We start from the raw sequence: 6,860 nt of genomic DNA, 5'->3' as shown, positions 1-6,860 counted from the left end.
CATCACGGAGGCTGGCCACCCTGCCTACCTCCCTTGAGGTGCTTGGCGTGGATCGAACGGTTTAGGGCTGACTCTGATACCACTTGTCACGGGTCGAGACTTAAGCTCCGAACCCGCGCGGCTCCGGGACCCAGGCATTCACCCTTCCGGCGTCTTAGATTAGCCTGTCCGCCACGATTCACACCCTTGTGAGGTATTGTCTGCTCTGACCCCCCTGGCCTCACAGTTTTATCCTACAAAAAACGCCTCACAAGACGGAGATGGTGTGAACCCTTTTATATCCCAGGAACCCTCCTATTATGTTCGATGTGAGATTCAAGATTCTCCCTTAAGTCCGTGACACTAGCATCAAAACAAGTGAAGTCCAAACTGAAAGATCAAAATCTTAAATCAAGGCCCAATATCAAAGCAATGAGTTAATCCCCAGTTAAAAGAACAAAATAGGCCCTTTTTTTGGTTGCTTTCGGCTAATCAAGTTTACTCGATCATTGTATTTGTATCCATTGCTTAAATAACTTTAAATTTTTCAAAAATTTCTTTTGTAATTTTTTAAATTAGTTTCAAATTCATCACTACTTCATTAGAATTTGGATGAAATATGGACAATATGTATCTCATGCTGCTTTTGGGTAGACCTAATACTTTTAAATTTATCATTATTTTAAAATGACCAACTTTAAATGTGTCTTTCAAATAAAAGTTGTTTAAGATTATTGTGAAATTTTCAAACAAAATCTTCTTTTGGGGTTATACCTTGATTTTAAAAGGTACTGAATATAAATGTTATATTTAAATTTAAAAAAGATAGAATTTCCAAGTATGATTAATATAGTAAAAAAAAGTCTAATATGAATATTATAGTTTTCTAAAAATATTGATTAACGAAATTATTGCCAAAATCTTTATCAGTTAAGAATAAAGTCAAATATATATTTTAATAATAAAAACCTACTAAGTTTGATATGAAAAATTAGAATAATAGGCCAAACCAAGTTGTTTAAAAATATTTAAAAATAAAATAAAATAAAATGAAGCCTATAGCTCGAATCAACTCCAAACCAAATCAGAATCAAACCCAAAAAGTGAATCGGCTGGAGACGAACCAAACCCAAACCCAAACACAAATAGAACCATCACTAAACCCCCTTTCACTCTTCCAACTGCCAACAACAGCTCCCTTCCAGTCTCTCATGGCTATGGCTCTGCATCTCGGCAGAACCAACCGCAAATCCCTCACCAACCCTTCTATCCTTCACCTCTTCTCCAGTTCCTCGAATGACCCAAACAACGAAACCGCCACCACCAATGACAACTACTCCAATAATAATAATCCCACTTCAATCTCTACTTACTTCAGCGTTGTCAAAACCAGCCTTAAGCAACCACAGCAAGAAAGACCCAGAAACCCCACAAATCCTTCAATTCCTACTTCCAAACCCACGTCCATGAGCGCTTCCTTAATGGAAATCTGCTAGAATCTCTCCGAGTTCCGCCGACGATCCGGCGTGCCTTCTCCCACTGAATTCTCTCCTACGCCTTCAAAATCATAGCCCCGTGTTTCATTACAAGAATTATACAAAAGAAACGTCTTAGCGAACAAGAGGAGTCCAACGAAAGCCCTGACATTTCCGCTCCTGGTGGGAAGTTGTTGCTTGATGCTATAAGGGATAGTCTACGGCAAATGATATCGAATTCCGGGGCGAATAATGTGGAGAAAAAAACGGGGTGGTTTTTGTCTTTGTCTGAATTTAAAGATACTTTAAAGTCGAAGCCTTCGGATGGCATTGGCCTCCCCGGTGATTGGTGGGTCGTCGAGCGAGCTGCCAATGTCGCTTTTTGGGAGGGAAATGAAGGAGAGGACCAAGGATGGAGAGGCTGCGATGAGACAGAGTTTGTTAAGATGCATTGTCATGCGGAGTTGGGGCAGAAGTTGAAGCTGTTGCGGCCGGAGACCAAGGGAGGAGAAGGATGGTGTCCCTTGCGGGAGTTGAATTTAAGGTCGATGAAGTTGAGGGAGACGGAGGAGAAGGAGACTGAGTCGCGGGTTGGTGGGATTTTGTTTAAGGATTTGAGGGAGAGCTTGTCTAAGTTGAAGATGTCCGAGGATGAGAAACAGAAAAATGCACTTCTGTAAGTTTTTCAACTTGTGAATTTCTTATATATTACGTTAGTTATCATTATGTATTTTGCGTTGTTTTGATGGATTGATGGTAAATAAAAAACTTTATTTGGGTTCTTAATGTCAATGCTGAGTTTGATTCTCAATAATGTGAAGTTATGTGGGTAAAAAGGGATCATAAACTGGGTCTCTGATATTTGTCATTAAACGGGAATGAAAAATAACATAAGTGGTAAAGGCCACTTCTTGATAAAAGTTCTGAATGCGGAAGACTCAAAGAACATAACTGGTGATTTTTAGTTATGAACAATTTTTGAGGTTGATAAAAAATATGTCTGTTTTTTTGTTTGTTTTTTTAATAGGTAGACACTAATCTTCTAGATGCTTTTTTTTTTTTTTCAAGGATAAAACCTCAAATCAAAACAATGAAGCCTTTCCGTTTATATTGATCAAACTATAGAAAGGGTTTTATTGTTGAGTTTTGGTGTTTCTCCAAAAGTTTGTTGTGTGTGTTTCCAGATGGTTGTGGCAACAGTTTCACTGTAACTGAGCTACAAAACGCTTCTTGTAGCTGAAAACTTTGAGGACGGTATTTTGAATTTCTTTTGGGGTTCAAAACTAAAAGCTATAATGGTAAATCAAATCTTTGATTTGGCTTAATCAGTGGAACTATTCTACTCTCAGTTTATTTTCTGGGTCTGAAGTCTGAGTGAGGGAGATATGGTTTTGCAACCTAGGAAATTCAGTTCAAGTGTCTATATTGTCTTATGTTTACTAGTTTCTTTCTGAAGCAAAAATTACTTTAAATATTCTTTACTTGTCTAAAGAGTTTCCTTTCTTTGGGCTGTGGAATCTGACAGACTTCACTTGATGGAATATATTATTGCTTGTATTGAGGGATTATGTGTGACATCCTATGTGCACTGAAAGATGATATGTCTAATATCAATATAATATATTGATCTCTTGGTTTTTCAGTTCAGAGAATTGATATCTTGGACCACTTGGGTAGAACTCCAAATTTTATGTTGCGGCCTCCAAAGGAGCCTTTAGTTGAAAAGACAAGTTTATTGTTTCCCCTTTCTTCTTGTGTCCTTTACTGATTGATGGTTAAAGTTGAATCTGTGTGGTTAAATGCCTTACCAACTCATACTGCACATATGCATAGATTAATCAGGAGCTGTCTTCTTATGCATCCTGTTCCTATTCTTCCTTAAATTGTTGATGGAATTGGAGACATGAAAAGAAATTCATTATTATTTGATGCTTGCTTTATTTTTTATAAAAACTTTTTGGATGGATACCATTGAAAAAGTTGAACGTGCTTACTCTCTTCTTCTCTCTGGCCTTTATTTTGTTTTATCTTTTAGATGATTGAAGTGACTGACCTCTAGTAAGACTGCTTTTGACATAACTTGACCTAAAGGAGAGTACTTCGATGCTTGTGTTAATCAAGCAACCTATTTCTGTGTTACAATGATTGAATTATTTTGGTAGTTTTACTTACTAAAGTCATCGATATTTAAGCTCAAATACTTCTACAATGCTTTTGCAGTATTTCCATCCAGATAACATGTCTTCTGCTGAAAAACTGAAAATTGAGCTTTGCAAAAGTTAGAGATGAATTTAAAATGTCGGAGTCAGATTGTGGATCTGCACGTGTTCAAGGTGAACTGTACTAACCTTTTTAGTTGTATATTTAACCATCGAGGCACCAAGCATTCCCTGATTGTTGATGTGCCATAAACTGTATAACCTTCGTTTTTCACATGTATGCTTGTAGCTACTTTATTTGAATTTTCCTCTGATTTTTTAGTTGACCAGACCGGTATAAAGCTTTGTGGCCATGTTTGGTGCATAGGATGATGGATAAGGATAGAATGATAATCATTCTATACTATATTTGGTTTGTATCTAAAGATTTTGATATTATATAGTTAGTCGTTTTAAAAAAAAAAATAAATGTACTGTTATTCATTATCAATGATGTTTTTAGTCTTGGGCCATTGATGCCTTTCTCTTGTTTCCCTGCAGTGGCACAACTGACAACCAAGATCATGCATCCATCATCAGTTTTGCATAAAAAGGTGGCAATACAAACGAGATTCTGTTGAGGTACACAAAAGAAAGGAAAAGAAGCTTGATCTCTTAAGATACACAAAAGAATGGGGTGTACATTGATGTGAATAACTTTGATATCCTTTTCCCCAAAGGACCCTAGGTCTATCTTGCTATTAATGAGTTTTTCCTCTAGTAGCACTTCTCCCATTATCGTTTTATCAATATCCCTCAATGCCCTTCAATTACTTTTTATGTACTTTTTTCCCTGCAAAAAGAGGAAAAAAAAACTACAAATATATTCCTATTATTGTTTTGTACAAACGTTGCCGCATACTTGAAATAATAAACTCTCAATGCTTTGTCACGTTTTTTGCATTCACGTGTTTGGAGATATCAGTTATGTGGTTTTAAACGTGAGAGTTCTGACACTGTGCTAGATGAACTAATGATATTTGGCATGGAGAGACACAAAAGTGCAATGCTCTTCATTCAACTTGTCCTTTATTTGGTATTAAATTTTCTTGCATTAACCATCGGCCACCAAATCTTGAATGTCAAAGTAGCCGATAACCATTGTATTATAAGATGTAACCCTAAAAAACCTTTGGGTAGTGGGGAACAAAAGAGCAGATGCAGTCGAATGTCTTCTCAAATTTTTAAATGGCACTAGGCTCTAGCAATCATATTCATACCCTAGGCAGAACCAGCATGGCAAAAGCTGCAATTGTATGTTGGTAAGATAACAGCTTTTGAGTTCATTCATTCCATTTTGTAGTTTTGCCTTTCGGATATGACTGTATATGATCCAGGCTATTAATGCTAAATGGCATTTTATTATCATTACAAGCAGTGAAGAATGTGTCTGAAAAATACTGGACATTATATTTAATTTATCTTAATTTTATTTGTCAATCATTCTTGTATAGGATAAGCACTCAAACAAAAGTCTTCAAGCAATGGTGGCTGTTGAAGTATCTCCGAAGAACAAACCGGGATTCCTACTATCTTGCTCTCTCAAAACTTGGACTCAAAACTTGGTCTCATAGTGTAACAACCTCCTTTTCCTTATATCTCTACATATATGAAATTCATTGAGGTTGATGGACAATATTTTGTATCAACCCGGGGAGATAGAGGAAAAATGTAATTGAAATTCTTTATTTTCCATTCATCTTTGGGTCAATTTGTATGCATGCAGGTAAGGCTGAGCAATATTTGGTTAAAACCTGTTAGTCTTACAGTTGAATTGTGTTGACCTGCTAAAATTTTACTGCATTCTTCTTTTCATGTCCATTATTATGTTCATTCGTGAATAATAAGCCCTTGTTGCATTGAATGGTGGAAGCAGAGCCAGCTCCTAGAATACTGGAAGTTGGTGACACACCACTTGATTCATTTGAATGTGCCCCAAAATGGGATTTGGTTTTCCTGGATTTTGTCTGGCACGGGCTCCTGTTTTGGGCTTTTCCCTTCCTTTTTCTTCAATTTAATGAGATTTATTGGGAGAAAAATAAAAATCAAGGAGAAAGAGAGAAATTATGGAAAAAAAATAAAGGTTATATTTGTTTGATGTTAATCGATTTTAAGAAAATATTTTTAAAAAATATTTATATTTTTAATGGGCATTCGCGACTGCTTTTGCCTATGTAAGTATTATAGGTAGTTCATAGTTGCGAACGATTTGAAATTTTATGAAAGAAATTTAATTTAAGTAATGACTGGAGGAGCCCTTGATTGAAACCCATCACAAATTATATCTGTACGATTTATGAAAGAATTTCAATTTAACTAGTGACCGGAGCTCTTGATTGAAGCCCATTGTGATCGGACCTCTTGATTGAAACCTATCATAAATTATATTGTGTACGATTTGACATTTTATGAAAGAAAATACAGGAAAATGTTTTTTCTCTTAGGAGGTGGAAAAAAGATAGCACAATAGAGCTGACTTTGACTAAGTTACCCTGTTAATTTCATTTATAAAATTTAAAAATATGATAGAACTTATATTTAGACTAGTTAAAATAACTAGTTAAATATGTATTTGATTTTGATTGATTGTTACTTTTTTTTTTTAAAAGAAAATTATCTTGACTATCATCGGATTTTTAAATTTTATAAATGAAATTCATAAGGCACACATATTTCATAAAATATATTAAAATAATTAAAAATAATAATATAACAAAAAATATACTTATAGTCTCTTTAACTTGACTTGATGTGTAATTTGAAAATTCAAACAATGAGGGAGCCAGCGACCGAAGCCCCGGTGAACGGCGACCGTAATTATAACGGTCCTAAGATAACAAAATTTCTTGTCGGATAAGTTTCGACCTGCACGAAAGGCGTAATGTGCATAATACGTATTCATGAAAATTTTTGTTTTTCTTTTGTTAAACTTAAAAGTAATTGAAAGGAATTTTTGTTTAATTTTAATGAGGTTATGTTTTCAAGTAAAAGTTATAAAGATTTTCTTAATGAGTGATCTAAGAAAATTTTTTTAAAGTTAATTAAAATATAATTTATAATAATATTTCTTTATAAATATGGAAGTTGACCTTTAATGTTATGAATATCACTGTATTAAAAAAAATTAAATCTGATATAAATATATAAAAATTAAAAATTTCGGTAAAAAAATAATTATTTTAAATAAATAATTTAATTTTTTGACAAA

General features: G+C 34.6%; 1 pseudogene across 1 annotated transcript; it reads left to right on the top strand.

The window, feature by feature from the left end:
• The first annotated feature begins 1,107 nt into the window (after positions 1–1,107).
• Positions 1,108–5,860, top strand: LOC111275429 (uncharacterized; annotated as a pseudogene). The gene is made up of 5 exons (XR_016334386.1): positions 1,108–2,134; positions 3,103–3,178; positions 3,673–3,787; positions 4,154–4,206; positions 5,107–5,860. The product of XR_016334386.1 is annotated as an uncharacterized LOC111275429 (transcript).
• The last annotated feature ends 1,000 nt before the right edge of the window (positions 5,861–6,860 follow it).

The sequence above is a fragment of the Durio zibethinus genome, chromosome 26 (genome assembly GCF_047325235.1).
Source record: "Durio zibethinus cultivar Kanyao isolate XHJ-2024 chromosome 26, ASM4732523v1, whole genome shotgun sequence".
NCBI classification, from domain to species: Eukaryota; Viridiplantae; Streptophyta; class Magnoliopsida; order Malvales; family Malvaceae; genus Durio; species Durio zibethinus.
The sequence above is the reverse complement of the archived record's forward strand: the minus strand, read 5'-3'. Positions and strand labels throughout refer to the sequence as shown.